Genomic DNA, 21,730 nt, shown 5'->3' on the forward strand with positions numbered 1-21,730 from the left:
ATTGTTGTTATTATTATCATCATTATTCTCTTTCTTCTTCTTCCACTTCTATTTTGGCGCTTTGTTAGAACCTCATTGTGCATTTTCGTTAAGAGAAAATGAAAAGGAACTATTGCTAAGTCTGAAAGAAAGTTGACTAAATTTGTTTGCGAATACTTACTTGCCGTACCCAAACATTAAGCTCAATTTGATGATTTATTTCTTCCTATGAGGAGAATAAAAGGCAAAAAGCGTTACGTTACAATAAATGCAATAGTAACTAGAACTGTCTTAAAAAAAGACAACATCATAGATGAAGATCATAAATAATTGAATAAATTGATAAATAATAAAATCAATAATAAAATCAATAATATACATGTATAATTTGTAAATTATGCCCGTAATAGTCTAGAAGACATTTCAAATATTTATAATTTCTGTCTGTGTGTGACTATAATGAAAAGAAATACAGCAAGGTAAACTTGCAAATCACTTAGGGTTATTACTATGGACCACAATGGCCTTATCCCAATGGTATACGGTATTTTCAAGAACCTCAATTAAACAATGATAGTGCAAAATTTGACCTGCAGTTACAGAGTATGAGTTTTTGGTTCACTAATTGTCAAAGGTGCTTCAATGAATATACAAATGCATCGGGGTTCAAGAACTGTGCCCTGATCATGAGTATGTTGGGGATAAAATGTAATAAAACAGAAGTAATTCATTGGTAGAGCACCAGCGCAGTCACCTTCGGAGCTTTACCCTTATACAGATGAGCACTCCATTATAATGCCTCTTCTTGAGCTGCATATCTCCTTGTCTTGCGTAGGCATCAAACAATTCTCTGAGGTCCCTGGACTTAGGACCAGACTCTGGTGGGTTAAACAGACTTTCCTCAGAGCATATTTCAGTGCTGACATGAACTCTATCAGCCGAAATGATCCCGAGCACCTGCGTACACACCAGCTCAAGTGCGGCGAGCTCAAAAGGACATCCTTTGACGACGTGTCCACGAAGCAGGAATCATCTCTGAGGTCTCTGGACTTAGGACCAGACTCTAGTGGGTTAAACCGGTTTTGAGGGATCCCAACCGTCCCGCTTCCCTCAGAGGTAAATTTAATTAAACCATCATCAGAGAGTGGGCACTCCGTCCTACTTTCAGGCTAGGAACAGCTGGTATGAGTGGCGTAAACCAGCGTGCCAAGTACCCAGCAGACCCTTGAGCTAGAGTCAGCTGAGCAGAGCTTGCACTGGTGGAACTGGGATGTGCAATGTCACACAGTGTCGACACCCTGTATTATAAATATTTTCCCTGCAACTTAATACTCCGTTGGTGAGCGACGGGCGATTGGTATTTCACCGAACGCAATGTATAAAATGCAGTCATGATGCAGTCATGTCTACAGTAGAATTCATCTCGACCTTTGCAGGACTTAAACCCCATTAAAAGCTATTAAACCAAGATAACACTCATTGAAACAGCTCAACTGATTAAATCGGATCTTCTCTGGTTGTGCACATGTGTCTGTTTTACACGCTGATATTATAGCTTCAGTTGGGTAACCGATTATAAAGGAAACGAAAGGAAACAATGGTAGTGGACCTTTGTTCACGAAATGAGACAATGGCCTGCTTTTTTTTAACCAGCATTCTTGAAAATGAGCAACATAATGATTGTTGACTTAACACGGTTTGGAAATAATTTCTTCATATTTTTGGTGTTATCTGTTGTTTACATATCCTTCCTAAAACACAAAAGTGCGACCCTCTCCAAACACCTAAATTAGCTAAAAATTTAGGACATGTTACAAAACTATATTTTCTAGAATTTCATAGAATAGTTAAAATGTAGCTTGTACCGTTTTTTTGTGGCATTCTTCAGAACGGAGCGGTCCATTACCAAAATAGCTCAATATTTTCGGTCAAATCTCCATTCAATTAACACGGGGAGTTGGCTAGCTATGAGCTAGCTATGCTTTGCCCTCACGCATATTCTACGAAAGTGCGACCCCTTCTGAACATCTAACCTAGCTGTAATTTTAGGTCATGTTAGAGAAATATATTTGCTAGAAGTTTGGAGAATAGTTTAAATATTGGCCGGTTATTTTTCACACAGTGATGTTAACTAGGCAAATGCAATATACTTCTAACATAGACTATTTGTAAAGGTCGCGCGTCAATGGTGAGAGCACTGTGTATTGTGTATAGGAAAACGGGCAGTAACTGCAGTATGTAAAATATATCCACAGCAATCATGTGGTATCTCATATCGTGTAAATGGTATCATGCTTAGCCTGAGTCGCTCGGCCTATCTCGAACAAAATCGTCATGCGTAGCTGTTGAAAAACGAGAGGATTCGCCGTACTATCACGGCAATTTTTGACACGAAGATATAGGGATGATGACGCTGTGTGTCATTAAGGATAATGACTGGTTACAGGAACCTAGTCTTACTATCAGTTGGAGTATCACTTGGCATATTTAGGTCTGAGTGTCTTGTGCTGGTACGACTTCTTTAACTTCACTTCCCAGCATTGAATCAGGTCTATCTGTCGGAATGCTTTGCTGGTTCTGAGTGCAGTTTTAGAAGCCACGTCCATGATGTTACGTCTCTTTCCACTTGGTACTCCAAGAGCAGCAATGCATTTTGTCAGCGATGTGTTATAGATACCTCTGCTTCCCATTTCAATAATTTGTGCGAAGTAGTGCGTACACCATCCCCTATTTTCGCAGTCGGCTACAAGATCTTGATATTTGCTTTCCTTTCTTGCATTGGCATTTGACAGGTTTTCTTCCATTGGGACTGTAAGCTCAATGATGATAACTGTTTTGGTCCTTTCAGAATAGATTGTAATATCAGTACGTTTTGCGGTCTCTGTGATTATGGGAGGAAATACTACTGTTTCTCATCAATCAGAAATTCCTAGTCATTGGCCTTCTGTAAGAGGTTTGTTAATTGTTGGATCTCTTTTGGAAGAGGCAGTGCTGGATTCCGGTAGGTTACACCATCTTCAGTGCGGAATTTGATAGTAGTCATATAGCTGGTATCTTCTGGAGGGATATACGACTTCTGATTTGCCTCTTCAATGAAGGGCATTATGCCATTTGCTACATCTTTCAGTGTCTGATCATGTCTCCAGTTGTATCTACCACTCTGCAGAGAATAGTTTAAGATATGGAATAGAGTACAGTTATTATGATGACATAAATGGCAGGATCCAAGGTTGGTCTTTCTCCAGAGTCTCAAATTAGCTGGTGATGGAAGTTGGTCGTGGATGGCATTGACATGGAAAGATAGGAGCTCTGGTGTCCATACATACAGGAGCTTCTTCCATGATGTATCTACTTGCATGGTAGAGTCCCATCTGAGCCATTGTCCTTGTTTGGCGCAGCCATAGAGGTACACAAGCATGTCATCTTCATCTACGTCTTTTACCAGACAACTGGAAGAAGTTGCAAGATCCTGATACAAAGGAGGAATTACAGCTGGAGCTATCAAACAGATTCCAGGTCTTAAGCATGGATGACGCCACACCCATCTCTGATAGGTATGAGACCTTTGAAACAGCAGTTCGTGAAGTTGCTGAGTATTGGAAAGCAAGAGCCATGCGAACTTCCCTTGACAGTCACCTTTGTGGACTTCAAAAAAGCCTTCGACTCCATCAACAGATCCGTCATGTTTTCAGTGCTGCGGCATTATGGAATACCAAAGATTGTGGTAAATGCCATCCAGGTGCTCTACAAGGACTCCAATAGTGCCGTTATGGTAGATGGAAGTATCGCAGAGCCTTCGAAGGAACAACTGGAGTGCTTCAGGGTGATGTGTTAGCACTATTCCTGTTCATTATCCTGGTAGATTACCTTCTGAAGAAATCTGCAACTGCGGCAGCAGATCTAGGCCTTGTCATCAGCGCACCCAAAAGACAGAATATATGACTGCAAACTGTAACGCCCAACCAGCGCTTGAAGTCTATGGTAGTACCATGTCACAGACGTACTTGGGTTCCAAGATGGGCTCTAGTGCTGGAGACCTAAAAAGAAGAAAAATACTAGCCTCTGCAGCTTTCTGGAAACTGGAACGCCTTTGGAGAAGCCCATCCCTGCCAATCGAAACAAAATTCAAGCCTAAAGGAGCGAAAAACCTCAGTCCTGACCAAGTGTGTGAAGTTCTTGAATTATGTCTGAACACGACCTACTTTATCTCTACGATGGCAAGTTCTACAGACAACGCCATGGTTGCGCAATGGGATCACCAGTATCACCGATTGTCGTAAACTTGTTTATGGAACAGTTTGAACAGTTGGCCCTTACATCGTATGCTGGTACCCCCCTTCGCACTACTGGTATCGTTATGTTGATGATACTTGGGTGAAGCTACGTAAAGATCAACTAGCCCCTTTCTACGATCATATCAATAGTGTCAATGAACATATCAAGTTCACGCAGGAAGAACTGAAAGACAACAAACTTGCGTTTCTAGACTGTTTGGTTACAGTGCAAAGCGATGGCAGCCTAGAAACATCGGTCTACCGCAAGGACACGCACACAGATCAGTATCTATTGTTTGAATCACACCACCCATTGGTGCACAAACTGCAATCCCGGAAAAAATGTGTTCGAACACCCACTGTAATTCCCATGTTCATCTTAGTATAGTGCGCACGCTATATGAGTCACTGGAAACTAAGATTTATAATAGAGTTCTCTCAATGTTCATCTTAAGCATATCCCCATCCCCTTTCCCCACCAATCAATGTTGGGAGAAGATATGTGAAGATGAGCATATTGGGTATGCCAACATTGTACGGGGGTAGAAGGGGACTATTTCCAATAAGGCCTTTAAAGTGTTCGAACAATATTTTCTGAGATTGTCTGAGGAATTCTAAAATCAGTGTTTGCTTTTTTTTTTTTTTTTTCATAACTTCAGATCCAGTAGAGCGATTCACATGAAACTTGGACATGTTAGTTTATATATAATAGGGAACACATGCAATAAATAATATTACATTACATCCACAAATATTTCAGGGATCGGTCACTTTAAACATATATTTTCATCAAATTTTGAATAATTTAAGTCGAATAAGACGTAAAATACCTGATACATATCCCCAAACAGTTTAAAACATAGCAATTTGAATAGCTAAAAAGTTGACAATGTTTTTGGACAATCATGGACCATCTTTTATATTTGCTATAACACTAAGGCACACCGTCAATCAAACATTACACGGATGTGGGATGCAATTTGTCAATGCTATCTGCAGTAGATAGCAAAATAATGCAACGACATCTACCACCCTATGTCCAATGCATTGCCAAACTTCTCCTTCCAAACCAGTAATTCCTGACCCCACAAAAGTAAACTTCAAAGATTTCAAGCAAATAAAACGAAAAAGAAGTCATTAAAGACCCCCCACAAAAAATAATAATGAAAGATATAAGAAACAAAGAAACAAAACCAACACAAAATAGGAAAGAAAATGCCAAAATTAAATAAAGGAAGATAAAACAAAAATCTAAGTAAAAGGAAAATAATGCATTAAAAAGAAGGAAGAATAAAAAGTGCAAATGTCACTTGCTGTTCAATATGTTTCAAGTTCAAGTCCAATTTTACATTAAAAGACACATGCGCAATGTATAGGACACATCAATCAATAATATTTTAACTAACATGGTCAATGATTGGTGTGCAAGTTCAGGCTTATTTCATGATTGTCATTATTTTGGATCGAAAAAAGAAAGAAAATATAAACAATTCAAAATGTTGTTTTTCAGTTAAACAAACACCGATCATTATGAGCATTATAGATAATGACCTTTATTATTAGGCCTATGCAATCTCAAATTGGCACATTTCATTAAACATGATTTGCGTTGTCTCTTCAGTGGGTATAACTGTGTACACTGAAAGTGTGAAAGCCTATTCATGGTAAAGGTAAATCATTGCACATCTCCCCATTGAAAACACACATTGTGCACGGTTGACCACAAAACATAAAGAATAATAGGATTTACTTTTCTATTATATGGTGAATCGTTGGAAATGCGTGCTTGTCTATGTGTGTAAATCGTTATGATTCACCATTTGACCATCCTAACCATGGTGTATTTAAAATGTTTAATGAACACAATTTCACACATTAGGCTGATTTTCTTAAATGTTGGTCAAGTAATGTTTTTAAAAACAATAAATGTGCATAGCCTGTGCGTATCTCTCCTTCCTATCACTCGCTCTCTCTCGTCCCCCTCCGATTTATCACACAGTGGTAAATTTGTGACATTTAAATACATAACATTAAATTTACGAGTTATGTCTGTTATTAGCTGAATATAAAATATTAACACCTTCTCTAAATTAATTATACCACATGTACATATGCTCAATAAACATGGCACATAAATAATTTAGGCCTGTATTTGTGTGTACAAAACGCTATGTTAATTATACTAACAGAACGCTATCAAAATATTCATTGATTTCCTCCATATTTTGTGGGATGATAGCAAATTATATGTCTAACATGTGTGCCAAATTGCATTAAAATCGAAGGCGTAACTGCAGAGTTATTGTCCAAAAACTAAAATCAGATGATTTTGCTAAGCAATCTTGTAGATAAGCCCGGAAAAAATGTGTTCGAACGCCCACTGTAAGTCCCATGTTCATCTTAGTATAGTGCGCACGCTATATGAGTCACTGGAAACTAAGATTTATAATAGAGTTCTCTCAATGTTCATCTTAAGCATATCCTCCCTTTCCCCACCAATCAATGTTGGGAGAAGATATGTGAAGATGAGCATATTAGGTATGCCAACATTGTACGGGGGTAGAAGGGGACTATTTCCAATAAGGCCTTTAAAGTGTTCGAACAATATTTTCTGAGATTGTCTGAGGAATTCTAAAATCAGTGTTTGCTTTTTCACATTTGGGATCATAACTTCAGATCCAGTAGAGCGATTCAAATGAAACTTGGACATGTTAGTTTATATATAATAGAGAACACATGCAATAAATAATATTACATTACATCCACAAATATTTCAGGGATCGGTCACTTTAAACATATATTTTCATCAAATTTTGAATAATTTAAGTCGAATAAGACGTAAAATACCTGATACATATCCCCAAACAGTTTAAAACATAGCAATTTGAATAGCTAAAAAGTTGACAATGTTTTTGGACAATCATGGACCATCTTTTATATTTGCTATAACACTAAGGGCACCGTCAATCAAACATTACACGGATGTGGGATGCAAATTTGTCAATGCTATCTGCAGTAGATAGCAAAATAATGCAACGACATCTACCACCCTATGTCCAATGCATTGCCAAACTTCTCCTTCCAAACCAGTAATTCCTGACCCCACAAAAGTAAACTTCAAAGATTTCAAGCAAATAAAACGAAAAAGAAGTCATTAAAGACCCCCCACAAAAAATAATAATGAAAGATATAAGAAACAAAGAAACAAAACCAACACAAAATAGGAAAGAAAATGCCAAAATTAAATAAAGGAAGATAAAACAAAAATCTAAGTAAAAGGAAAATAATGCATTAAAAAGAAGGAAGAATAAAAAGTGCAAATGTCACTTGCTGTTCAATATGTTTCAAGTTCAAGTCCAATTTTACATTAAAAGACACATGCGCAATGTATAGGACACATCAATCAATAATATTTTAACTAACATGGTCAATGATTGGTGTGCAAGTTCAGGCTTATTTCATGATTGTCATTATTTTTGAACGAAAAAAGAAAGAAAATATAAACAATTCAAAAATGTTGTTTTTCAGTTAAACAAACACCGATCATTATGAGCATTATAGATAATGACCTTTATTATTAGGCCTATGCAATCTCAAATTGGCACATTTCATTAAACATGATTTGCGTTGTCTCTTCAGTGGGTATAACTGTGTACACTGAAAGTGTGAAAGCCTATTCATGGTAAAGGTAAATCATTGCACATCTCCCCATTGAAAACACACATTGTGCACGGTTGACCACAAAACATAAAGAATAATAGGATTTACTTTTCTATTATATGGTGAATCGTTGGAAATGCGTGCTTGTCTATGTGTGTAAATCGTTATGATTCACCATTTGACCATCCTAACCATGGTGTATTTAAAATGTTTAATGAACACAATTTCACACATTAGGCTGATTTTCTTAAATGTTGGTCAAGTAATGTTTTTAAAAACAATAAATGTGCATAGCCTGTGCGTATCTCTCCTTCCTATCACTCGCTCTCTCTCTCGTCCCCCTCCGATTTATCACACAGTGGTAAATTTGTGACATTAAATACATAACATTAAATTTACGAGTAATGTCTGTTTTTAGCTGAATATAAAATATTAACACCTTCTCTAAATTAATTATACCACATGTACATATGCTCAATAAACATGGCACATAAATAATTTAGGCCTGTATTTGTGTGTACAAAACGCTATGTTAATTATACTAACAGAACGCTATCAAAATATTCATTGATTTCCTCCATATTTTGTGGGATGATAGCAAATTATATGTCTAACATGTGTGCCAAATTGCATTAAAATCGATGGCGTAACTGCAGAGTTATTGTCCAAAACTAAAATCAGATGATTTTGCTAAGCAATTTTGTAGACAATCCCGGAAAAATGTGTTCGAACACCCACTGTAATTCCCATGTTCATCTTAGTATAGTGCGCACGCTATATATGAGTCACTGGAAACTAAGATTTATAATAGAGTTCTCTCAATGTTCATCTTAAGCATATCCCTCCCTTTCCCCACCAATCAATGTTGGGAGAAGATATGTGAAGATGAGCATATTGGGTATGCCAACATTGTACGGGGGTAGAAGGGGGTCTATTTCCAATAAGGCCTTTAAAGTGTTCGAACAATATTTTCTGAGATTGTCTGAGGAATTCTAAAATCAGTGTTTGCTTTTTCACATTTGGGATCATAACTTCAGATCCAGTAGAGCGATTCAAATGAAACTTGGACATGTTAGTTTATATATAATAGGAACACATGCAATAAATAATATTACATTACATCCACAAATATTTCAGGGATCGGTCACTTTAAACATATATTTTCATCAAATTTTGAATAATTTAAGTCGAATAAGACGTAAAATACCTGATACATATCCCCAAACAGTTTAAAACATAGCAATTTGAATAGCTAAAAAGTTGACAATGTTTTTGGACAATCATGGACCATCTTTTATATTTGCTATAACACTAAGGGCACCGTCAATCAAACATTACACGGATGTGGGATGCAAATTTGTCAATGCTATCTGCAGTAGATAGCAAAATAATGCAACGACATCTACCACCCTATGTCCAATGCATTGCCAAACTTCTCCTTCCAAACCAGTAATTCCTGACCCCACAAAAGTAAACTTCAAAGATTTCAAGCAAATAAAACGAAAAAGAAGTCATTAAAGACCCCCCCCAAAAAAAAATAATAATGAAAGATATAAGAAACAAAGAAACAAAACCAACACAAAATAGGAAAGAAAATGCCAAAATTAAATAAAGGAAGATAAAACAAAAAATCTAAGTAAAAGGAAAATAATGCATTAAAAAGAAGGAAGAATAAAAAGTGCAAATGTCACTTGCTGTTCAATATGTTTCAAGTTCAAGTCCAATTTTACATTAAAAGACACATGCGCAATGTATAGGACACATCAATCAATAATATTTTAACTAACATGGTCAATGATTGGTGTGCAAGTTCAGGCTTATTTCATGATTGTCATTATTTTGGAACGAAAAAAGAAAGAAAATATAAACAATTCAAAAATGTTGTTTTTCAGTTAAACAAACACCGATCATTATGAGCATTATAGATAATGACCTTTATTATTAGGCCTATGCAATCTCAAATTGGCACATTTCATTAAACATGATTTGCGTTGTCTCTTCAGTGGGTATAACTGTGTACACTGAAAGTGTGAAAGCCTATTCATGGTAAAGGTAAATCATTGCACATCTCCCCATTGAAAACACACATTGTGCACGGTTGACCACAAAACATAAAGAATAATAGGATTTACTTTTCTATTATATGGTGAATCGTTGGAAATGCGTGCTTGTCTATGTGTGTAAATCGTTATGATTCACCATTTGACCATCCTAACCATGGTGTATTTAAAATGTTTAATGAACACAATTTCACACATTAGGCTGATTTTCTTAAATGTTGGTCAAGTAATGTTTTTAAAAACAATAAATGTGCATAGCCTGTGCGTATCTCTCCCTTCCTATCACTCGCTCTCTCTCGTCCCCCCTCCGATTTATCACACAGTGGTAAATTTGTGACATTTAAATACATAACATTAAATTTACGAGTAATGTCTGTTTTTAGCTGAATATAAAATATTAACACCTTCTCTAAATTAATTATACCACATGTACATATGCTCAATAAACATGGCACATAAATAATTTAGGCCTGTATTTGTGTGTACAAAACGCTATGTTAATTATACTAACAGAACGCTATCAAAATATTCATTGATTTCCTCCATATTTTGTGGGATGATAGCAAATTATATGTCTAACATGTGTGCCAAATTGCATTAAAATCGAAGGCGTAACTGCAGAGTTATTGTCCAAAAACTAAAATCAGATGATTTTGCTAAGCAATTTTGTAGACAATCCCGGAAAAATGTGTTCGAACACCCACTGTAATTCCCATGTTCATCTTAGTATAGTGCGCACGCTATATGAGTCACTGGAAACTAAGATTTATAATAGAGTTCTCTCAATGTTCATCTTAAGCATATCCCTCCCTTTCCCCACCAATCAATGTTGGGAGAAGATATGTGAAGATGAGCATATTGGGTATGCCAACATTGTACGGGGGTAGAAGGGGACTATTTCCAATAAGGCCTTTAAAGTGTTCGAACAATATTTTCTGAGATTGTCTGAGGAATTCTAAAATCAGTGTTTGCTTTTTCACATTTGGGATCATAACTTCAGATCCAGTAGAGCGATTCAAATGAAACTTGGACATGTTAGTTTATATATAATAGGGAACACATGCAATAAATAATATTACATTACATCCACAAATATTTCAGGGATCGGTCACTTTAAACATATATTTTCATCAAATTTTGAATAATTTAAGTCGAATAAGACGTAAAATACCTGATACATATCCCCAAACAGTTTAAAACATAGCAATTTGAATAGCTAAAAGTTGACAATGTTTTGGACAATCATGGACCATCTTTTATATTTGCTATAACACTAAGGGCACCGTCAATCAAACATTACACGGACGCCGGATGCAAATTAGTCAATGCTATCTGCAGTAGATAGCAAAATAATGCAACGACATCTACCACCCTATGTCCAATGCATTGCCAAACTTCTCCTTCCAAACCAGTAATTCCTGACCCCACAAAAGTAAACTTCAAAGATTTCAAGCAAATAAAACGAAAAAGAAGTCATTAAAGACCCCCCACAAAAAATAATAATGAAAGATATAAGAAACAAAGAAACAAAACCAACACAAAATAGGAAAGAAAATGCCAAAATTAAATAAAGGAAGATAAAACAAAAAATCTAAGTAAAAGGAAAATAATGCATTAAGAAGGAAGAATAAAAAGTGCAAATGTCACTTGCTGTTCAATATGTTTCAAGTTCAAGTCCAATTTTACATTAAAAGACACATGCGCAATGTATAGGACACATCAATCAATAATATTTTAACTAACATGGTCAATGATTGGTGTGCAAGTTCAGGCTTATTTCATGATTGTCATTATTTTGGATCGGAAGAGGGAAAAGAAAGAAAATATAAACAATTCAAAATGTTGTTTTTCAGTTAAACAAACACCGATCATTATGAGCATTATAGATAATGACCTTTATTATTAGGCCTATGCAATCTCAAATTGGCACATTTCATTAAACATGATTTGCGTTGTCTCTTCAGTGGGTATAACTGTGTACACTGAAAGTGTGAAAGCCTATTCATGGTAAAGGTAAATCATTGCACATCTCCCCATTGAAAACACACATTGTGCACGGTTGACCACAAAACATAAAGAATAATAGGATTTACTTTTCTATTATATGGTGAATCGTTGGAAATGCGTGCTTGTCTATGTGTGTAAATCGTTATGATTCACCATTTGACCATCCTAACCATGGTGTATTTAAAATGTTTAATGAACACAATTTCACACATTAGGCTGATTTTCTTAAATGTTGGTCAAGTAATGTTTTTAAAACAATAAATGTGCATAGCCTGTGCGTATCTCTCCTTCCTATCACTCGCTCTCTCTCTCGTCCCCTCCGATTTATCACACAGTGGTAAATTTGTGACATTTAAATACATAACATTAAATTTACGAGTAATGTCTGTTTTTAGCTGAATATAAAATATTAACACCTTCTCTAAATTAATTATACCACATGTACATATGCTCAATAAACATGGCACATAAATAATTTAGGCCTGTATTTGTGTGTACAAAACGCTATGTTAATTATACTAACAGAACGCTATCAAAATATTCATTGATTTCCTCCATATTTTGTGGGATGATAGCAAATTATATGTCTAACATGTGTGCCAAATTGCATTAAAATCGAAGGCGTAACTGCAGAGTTATTGTCCAAAAACTAAAATCAGATGATTTTGCTAAGCAATTTTGTAGACAATCCCGGAAAAAATGTGTTCGAACACCCACTGTAATTCCCATGTTCATCTTAGTATAGTGCGCACGCTATATGAGTCACTGGAAACTAAGATTTATAATAGAGTTCTCTCAATGTTCATCTTAAGCATATCCCTCCCTTTCCCCACCAATCAATGTTGGGAGAAGATATGTGAAGATGAGCATATTGGGTATGCCAACATTGTACGGGGGTAGAAGGGGACTATTTCCAATAAGGCCTTTAAAGTGTTCGAACAATATTTTCTGAGATTGTCTGAGGAATTCTAAAATCAGTGTTTGCTTTTTCACATTTGGGATCATAACTTCAGATCCAGTAGAGCGATTCAAATGAAACTTGGACATGTTAGTTTATATATAATAGGGAACACATGCAATAAATAATATTACATTACATCCACAAATATTTCAGGGATCGGTCACTTTAAACATATATTTTCATCAAATTTTGAATAATTTAAGTCGAATAAGACGTAAAATACCTGATACATATCCCCAAACAGTTTAAAACATAGCAATTTGAATAGCTAAAAAGTTGACAATGTTTTTGGACAATCATGGACCATCTTTTATATTTGCTATAACACTAAGGGCACCGTCAATCAAACATTACACGGATGTGGGATGCAAATTTGTCAATGCTATCTGCAGTAGATAGCAAAATAATGCAACGACATCTACCACCCTATGTCCAATGCATTGCCAAACTTCTCCTTCCAAACCAGTAATTCCTGACCCCACAAAAGTAAACTTCAAAGATTTCAAGCAAATAAAACGAAAAAGAAGTCATTAAAGACCCCCCACAAAAAATAATAATGAAAGATATAAGAAACAAAGAAACAAAACCAACACAAAATAGGAAAGAAAATGCCAAAATTAAATAAAGGAAGATAAAACAAAAAATCTAAGTAAAAGGAAAATAATGCATTAAAAAGAAGCAAGAATAAAAAGTGCAAATGTCACTTGCTGTTCAATATGTTTCAAGTTCAAGTCCAATTTTACATTAAAAGACACATGCGCAATGTATAGGACACATCAATCAATAATATTTTAACTAACATGGTCAATGATTGGTGTGCAAGTTCAGGCTTATTTCATGATTGTCATTATTTTTGATCGAAAAAAGAAAGAAAATATAAACAAATCAAAAATGTTGTTTTTCAGTTAAACAAACACCGATCATTATGAGCATTATAGATAATGACCTTTATTATTAGGCCTATGCAATCTCAAATTGGCACATTTCATTAAACATGATTTGCGTTGTCTCTTCAGTGGGTATAACTGTGTACACTGAAAGTGTGAAAGCCTATTCATGGTAAAGGTAAATCATTGCACATCTCCCCATTGAAAACACACATTGTGCACGGTTGACCACAAAACATAAAGAATAATAGGATTTACTTTTCTATTATATGGTGAATCGTTGGAAATGCGTGCTTGTCTATGTGTGTAAATCGTTATGATTCACCATTTGACCATCCTAACCATGGTGTATTTAAAATGTTTAATGAACACAATTTCACACATTAGGCTGATTTTCTTAAATGTTGGTCAAGTAATGTTTTTAAAAACAATAAATGTGCATAGCCTGTGCGTATCTCTCCCTTCCTATCACTCGCTCTCTCTCTCGTCCCCCCTCCGATTTATCACACAGTGGTAAATTTGTGACATTTAAATACATAACATTAAATTTACGAGTAATGTCTGTTTTTAGCTGAATATAAAATATTAACACCTTCTCTAAATTAATTATACCACATGTACATATGCTCAATAAACATGGCACATAAATAATTTAGGCCTGTATTTGTGTGTACAAAACGCTATGTTAATTATACTAACAGAACGCTATCAAAATATTCATTGATTTCCTCCATATTTTGTGGGATGATAGCAAATTATATGTCTAACATGTGTGCCAAATTGCATTAAAATCGAAGGCGTAACTGCAGAGTTATTGTCCAAAAACTAAAATCAGATGATTTTGCTAAGCAATTTTGTAGACAATCCCGGAAAAAATGTGTTCGAACACCCACTGTAATTCCCATGTTCATCTTAGTATAGTGCGCACGCTATATGAGTCACTGGAAACTAAGATTTATAATAGAGTTCTCTCAATGTTCATCTTAAGCATATCCTCCCTTTCCCCACCAATCAATGTTGGGAGAAGATATGTGAAGATGAGCATATTGGGTATGCCAACATTGTACGGGGGTAGAAGGGGGACTATTTCCAATAAGGCCTTTAAAGTGTTCGAACAATATTTTCTGAGATTGTCTGAGGAATTCTAAAATCAGTGTTTGCTTTTTTCACATTTGGGATCATAACTTCAGATCCAGTAGAGCGATTCAAATGAAACTTGGACATGTTAGTTTATATATAATAGGGAACACATGCAATAAATAATATTACATTACATCCACAAATATTTCAGGGATCGGTCACTTTAAACATATATTTTCATCAAATTTTGAATAATTTAAGTCGAATAAGACGTAAAATACCTGATACATATCCCCAAACAGTTTAAAACATAGCAATTTGAATAGCTAAAAAGTTGACAATGTTTTTGGACAATCATGGACCATCTTTTATATTTGCTATAACACTAAGGGCACCGTCAATCAAACATTACACGCATGTGGAATGCAAATATGTCAATGCTATCTGCAGTAGATAGCAAAATAATGCAACGACATCTACCACCCTATGTCCAATGCATTGCCAAACTTCTCCTTCCAAACCAGTAATTCCTGACCCCACAAAAGTAAACTTCAAAGATTTCAAGCAAATAAAACGAAAAAGAAGTCATTAAAGACCCCCCCCCACAAAAAATAATAATGAAAGATATAAGAAACAAAGAAACAAAACCAACACAAAATAGGAAAGAAAATGCCAAAATTAAATAAAGGAAGATAAAACAAAAAATCTAAGTAAAAGGAAAATAATGCATTAAAAAGAAGGAAGAATAAAAAGTGCAAATGTCACTTGCTGTTCAATATGTTTCAAGTTCAAGTCCAATTTTACATTAAAAGACACATGCGCAATGTATAGGACACATCAATCAATAATATTTTAACTAACATGGTCAATGATTGGTGTGCAAGTTCAGGCTTATTTCATGATTGTCATTATTTTGGATCGAAAAAAGAAAGAAAATATAAACAATTCAAAAATGTTGTTTTTCAGTTAAACAAACACCGATCATTATGAGCATTATAGATAATGACCTTTATTATTAGGCCTATGCAATCTCAAATTGGCACATTTCATTAAACATGATTTGCGTTGTCTCTTCAGTGGGTATAACTGTGTACACTGAAAGTGTGAAAGCCTATTCATGGTAAAGGTAAATCATTGCACATCTCCCCATTGAAAACACACATTGTGCACGGTTGACCACAAAACATAAAGAATAATAGGATTTACTTTTCTATTATATGGTGAATCGTTGGAAATGCGTGCTTGTCTATGTGTGTAAATCGTTATGATTCACCATTTGACCATCCTAACCATGGTGTATTTAAAATGTTTAATGAACACAATTTCACACATTAGGCTGATTTTCTTAAATGTTGGTCAAGTAATGTTTTTAAAAACAATAAATGTGCATAGCCTGTGCGTATCTCTCCTTCCTATCACTCGCTCTCTCTCTCGTCCCCCTCCGATTTATCACACAGTGGTAAATTTGTGACATTTAAATACATAACATTAAATTTACGAGTAATGTCTGTTTTTAGCTGAATATAAAATATTAACACCTTCTCTAAATTAATTATACCACATGTACATATGCTCAATAAACATGGCACATAAATAATTTAGGCCTGTATTTGTGTGTACAAAACGCTATGTTAATTATACTAACAGAACGCTATCAAAATATTCATTGATTTCCTCCATATTTTGTGGGATGATAGCAAATTATATGTCTAACATGTGTGCCAAATTGCATTAAAATCGAAGGCGTAACTGCAGAGTTATTGTCCAAAAACAAAAATCAGATGATTTTGCTAAGCAATTTTGTAGAAAAAAACAAAAAAAATGTGTTCGAACACCCACTGTAATTCCCATGTTCATCTTAGTATAGTGCGCACGCTATATGAGTCACTGGAAACTAAGATTTATAATAGAGTTCTCTCAATGTTCATCTTAAGCATATCCCTCCCTTTCCCCACCAATCAATGTTGGGAGAAGATATGTGAAGATGAGCATATTGGGTATGCCAACATTGTACGGGGGTAGAAGGGGGACTATTTCCAATAAGGCCTTTAAAGTGTTCGAACAATATTTTCTGAGATTGTGGGTGTAATACGCACTTTATTTCATAGAGCGAACACTATTCCCTCTAGTGAGGACGCGAAGGAACAGGAACGGGAACATCTACAAAAAGCACTGAACCTTTGCGTTTATCGTAATTGGAAATTCACAAAGCACTCGCTCAGACCAAATCTACCGACAAAACCGCTCCCGCACGTAAGCGAAGGTGTAAAAAAAAATAAAATTGTGTATAAATTGCCTGAAAGTGAAGGATATGTCATTAAAATTGTCATTAAGTATTTTTGAAATGAAAACTTGGGCAAAAACAAGGAAAAGAGTAAGAATTGATTAAGTTAAAGCCCCATTGAAATGACACGTAGCTAATTTTGCTAGGGAAATTACACTCATGTAAGATGTCTTATTTTGACTCTAGCTTTCGGCTTAATCACTATAACGCTAAAAAAGTTGCCAATATCTGAATTTTGTTGAGTTTTTACGATCCTCCGGTCAGTAAATTACGGAATATGCCTTTAACATGTTTAATACTCACCACTGCAGTGATATCAGTAAGAACTAGTTGCATAGAAACATTGACTGGAAATGAGCTATCTTTGACGGGGCGAATCACTTTGTAGTAATCATTGGTGGGGTCAAACAATTTGTCAAGTAATTCTCTATAATAATTCGCCGAATAGACACCTGTATAATGAGAAAATCAGTCGGAGAACATAATCATAGATGTGCTTTTAAGCGGTAGCTGCCCGGCGCAGGTTTTTTTTTTTTACCAGCACACTGATAAAGAATGCTACGGCCTCTGTGAGACTATATCCACCACAAAATTTTGCATACGGAAAGAAAGCAGAGTTTCACCTAAGTATCCTCAGGCCCGTAGTCAGTATATATTTTGGGGCGGGGATAAAATCTACTGGCTGTAAAAATGACATAAAAGCTCTTTCAAAATCGACGCTTTTTTTGAAGCTTTCAATACTTTTTGTTTTTCAAGAGGCAGGTTTTGAAAATTAAATTTCAATGAAAAGTTTTGAAAATCAGAAATGTTATAAAAGACAGGCCATGAAAAATTTCACTGTTGAGAAAAAGGGTGGAAAACTTCAAAAGGTGTCGATTTACAAAGACCGGTGTAATATGAAGCTAGTTAGGTTAATGTTGATAATGAGAAATGTTATACAAGAGATAAATGACCAAATTTCCCTTTACCACGTATACAGTTAAGGGCTGGGGTATGAACGTTTGGACAGTATTTATTTTGGGACATCAGAGCACATCAGACATATCGAATTGCATTCTGAATACGAAGAATGTCATTTCTGATATCAAATAATTTTGATTTTTTGAACTTCGCAATTTAATACACATTTTATGGCAAATCATTAAAAATTGATATTTTTGATATTTAACAGTACTTGAATTAACTTTATAAATCTGATGATTTACACTTAAAGTGTATGTAGGTGGGATGAAAAGCCGACGATCAATTGAAAATTTTGACCTTTCGTATTGAAGATATGGATTTTTTTCCCAAAACACCAAAAAAATAGGTCTTTTGGGGAAAAATCCATATCTTCAATATGAAAGGTCCAAATTTTCAATTGACCGTCGGCTTTTCCTCCCTGCTACATACACTTTAAGAATTTATCATTAGATTTATATAATTTAATTAGAGGACTGTTATATATAAAAAATTTGAGAAATATCAAATTATTATAATTTGTCATAAAATTTATATTATATTGTTATTTTCAAAAAGGAAAATTATTTGATATCAGAGAGACATTCTTCGTATTCAGAATGCAATTCTATAGGTCTGAGGTGCTCTCATGTCCTACAAAAAATACTGTCGAAACGCAATAAACGCTCATTTTAGATCCCTTAAGTGTCGATTTTGAAAAAGCCAATATCATTTGTGAAACTAGTAGGTTTTGTGTTATATATATGGTAAAATTAGTCTTAAATTAAATGATCAATCTTATCATGGTAGAATTAATTTTCAGTAAAAAGTTTTGAAAATAAGAAATGATATAAGACACAGACGACCAAATTTCTCTTTTGAGAAAAGGTGTTGAAAACTTCCAAAAGTGTCGATTTTGAAAGAGCCAACGTGTTTTGTGAAGATTATAAGAGAAAACGTGTTGAAACTTGAAAAGTGTCGATTTGGAAAGACCCAATGACATGAAGCTAATAGGTTTTATGCTTTAAATGATAGAACTTATTTCAAGTGGAAAGTGTCGAAAATGAGAAATGTTATAAGTGACAGGTGAACATCTCATTAATCGCATTAATAAAAAACCCGACTATTTTCTAAACTTTTTTGACTCATTTTTTGGTTGGTTGTTTGTTTGTTTGTTTAAACGGTCGCTCCATGTAGAGACACATTTGGGTCCTGATTAGACGAGGCTCAAACGAAATGCTCAAGCCAGTCTTAAAAGTCTATATAAGCATGCTGGCCTATAGTTCCAGTAACTGTAACTCGTCATACCTAGATGTCATTATGTTTATGATAAAGACTGAAGTCTTGCTGGCAGGACTAGCTGGCCTATGGAAAGAGAAGTGAGAAATAGATTTGAAGACAAAGAACACGGAAAAGAACCAATCCCAACAATCAAGTGAACAATTTTATTTGTTAGTAGAACACAAGATAATTAACGGCAACTATGTGGGCACTTTTATGTTGGGTGTGCTTAGTTGGCCCCGGTACAAGCCTAAGAAGACATTTCTATGAGGGTTGGGTCCGGGGTTTGCGCAAAGTTCGAAGTAAGCTAGCCTGAACCCCGGCCTGAACAAACTCTGTCCGAAATAACATTAATACAAACAGAAATTGTTTTTAAATGAACTGCTGAAAACTTACCCATAATGTTTTGCTGTGCCAAAAGCAAGCAAATAAAGCAGGAAACACGACAAAATATGTCCAAATCCATAATAACGAGTTACAAGCAAGCCGCTCCTCCCGACTGTCCTGGCCGACTGTAGGAAAAAATGACGTTCTAAAAATTATTTCCCGTTGGACTGTTTAGGTGAGTAACTATTTTCAACTGTTGCGATTTGGTAGTTCACAGCGTCAGCATCCAGGGAACGGGTGTGAGCAAAAATTGCATTGATTATTTCATAGCGAGCGTGTAGAGGATTCAAATCTGATATACTTTTATAGGTCCTGTGGTTCTTGTGTTATGTTGTAAAGAGGACTGAAACAACATCACCACGATCACCTTCGTAAAACGTACATAACACAATAACAACAATCATAACAATAGCAGTAAGCAAGTCCTGGGTAGCAAGTTTTCAAAGTATACTGAATTTCTGCAAAAAACATCAAGGCGTTATTTTTCAATTTAGACAATGAAAATCGATCTTTTTGGCTGCTACCTCGCGACCAACAATACAAGTCAACAGCTATAATTTTAGGATTATAGGATTAGGACTGATATTTTGTTGTTACTCATTGTCATAAGTTTCTATAATATTATGTTATATCTGGAATCTTCCAAAGTAAAGGATTTGCCGGTACGGTGAACATAAACAGGTATTAAACTCTTAAAATGTTTTAGTAATCGGATATTCTTGGTATTGGCATGATTTGGCCCAATTTTGTGTGTGTGGGTTTTGTGTGTGTGTTGGTTTTTTTTGGGGGGGGGGGGGTTACTAGGGAGCTAAGTTTGACGCCTTTCTGCGCCACTTGAAAGTGAAAGTACGATATAAATCATAAACCTCAAAATATTGTGTTTATTCCTTTGTTTAAAAATATGACAGATTTGGTAAAGATTGAATGGCCACTTCTATTCGTGTATGTAATAGCCAGATCGTTTAGACATGTTAGAGAACACAGGAAACATTCCAACTTATATACATTGGTAGGTTATGTTTGTAACCCTAAATATCATATTATTTGCATAAAACATTACTTACCATCACTACAGCATTGGAATGCTATTGCCTGCCAGGCATTTTCCTTTTTCTGGACGTGTTTATGGTGGTATTGGATGCATTTTCTAGAAATTAGGAAATGCTTTGTGCATGTTTTAAACAGATTAATTGAGTAGGGTAAAGTACACTGATCAGTATGCCCTTTATATGTTCTTTGTATCCTATTGTTTTTGTCAATAATCAATATAGTTAATGAGCTAAAAGGACTGCAAAGGCTCATTAATATGTAATTTTTGCCAATATTTTGCTAAAAATCCATGCATAAATGTTCAGGGTACTTTTATTTTGCACACTTTTGTCCTGAAACTTGGTCAAAGTGTTTCTAATATGTTCTAATGTATTATATAGTGAACCCGCCCTCTAATTTGCATATTTGCATAATTAATGAGCTAATTTGCATAAATGCTAATTAATTATGCAAATATGCAAATTAGGGGGCGGCTTCATTATATAATACATTAGAGCATATTAGAAACACTTTGACCAAGTTTCAAGATTACTTTCATGTCATACATGATGCAGTCATGGTCCATGGCCACACCACTCCACGCCATACATAAATTCTCCCAGTCACATTTCCCCAATATGAAATATTTAAAAAGTAAAATTTTTATTTTTATTTCTTTTAAAGTTTGGCAGAGGCGGGGTTCGAACTCACGGCTCACCGCTTTGGCTAGTATCACGTATACCATACGTCCAACGCCTTAGACCGCTCGACCACGAAGAACTTGATAGTGTCATCGTGAAAATTTATACCTATAATATTAATAAATCGCAACTTCATTACTGCATCATATTTTGGAATTTTATCTCCTTAAAACATTAATGTGTATTATAATAAAGCTACCA

General features: G+C 35.1%; 1 long non-coding RNA gene across 1 annotated transcript; it reads right to left on the reverse strand.

Annotated features, from left to right (window-relative positions):
• Positions 1-158: 158 nt before the first annotated feature.
• On the reverse strand, positions 159-20,223 carry LOC140154288 (uncharacterized). Its single transcript, XR_011859295.1, has 3 exons — positions 19,809-20,223; positions 17,496-17,644; positions 159-205 (listed from the first exon to the last, which is right to left on the reverse strand). It is a non-coding gene; the product is annotated as an uncharacterized lncRNA (long non-coding RNA).
• Between the last annotated feature and the right edge of the window lie 1,507 nt (positions 20,224-21,730).

This window comes from Amphiura filiformis, chromosome 6 (assembly GCF_039555335.1).
Source record: "Amphiura filiformis chromosome 6, Afil_fr2py, whole genome shotgun sequence".
NCBI classification, from domain to species: domain Eukaryota; kingdom Metazoa; phylum Echinodermata; class Ophiuroidea; order Amphilepidida; family Amphiuridae; genus Amphiura; species Amphiura filiformis.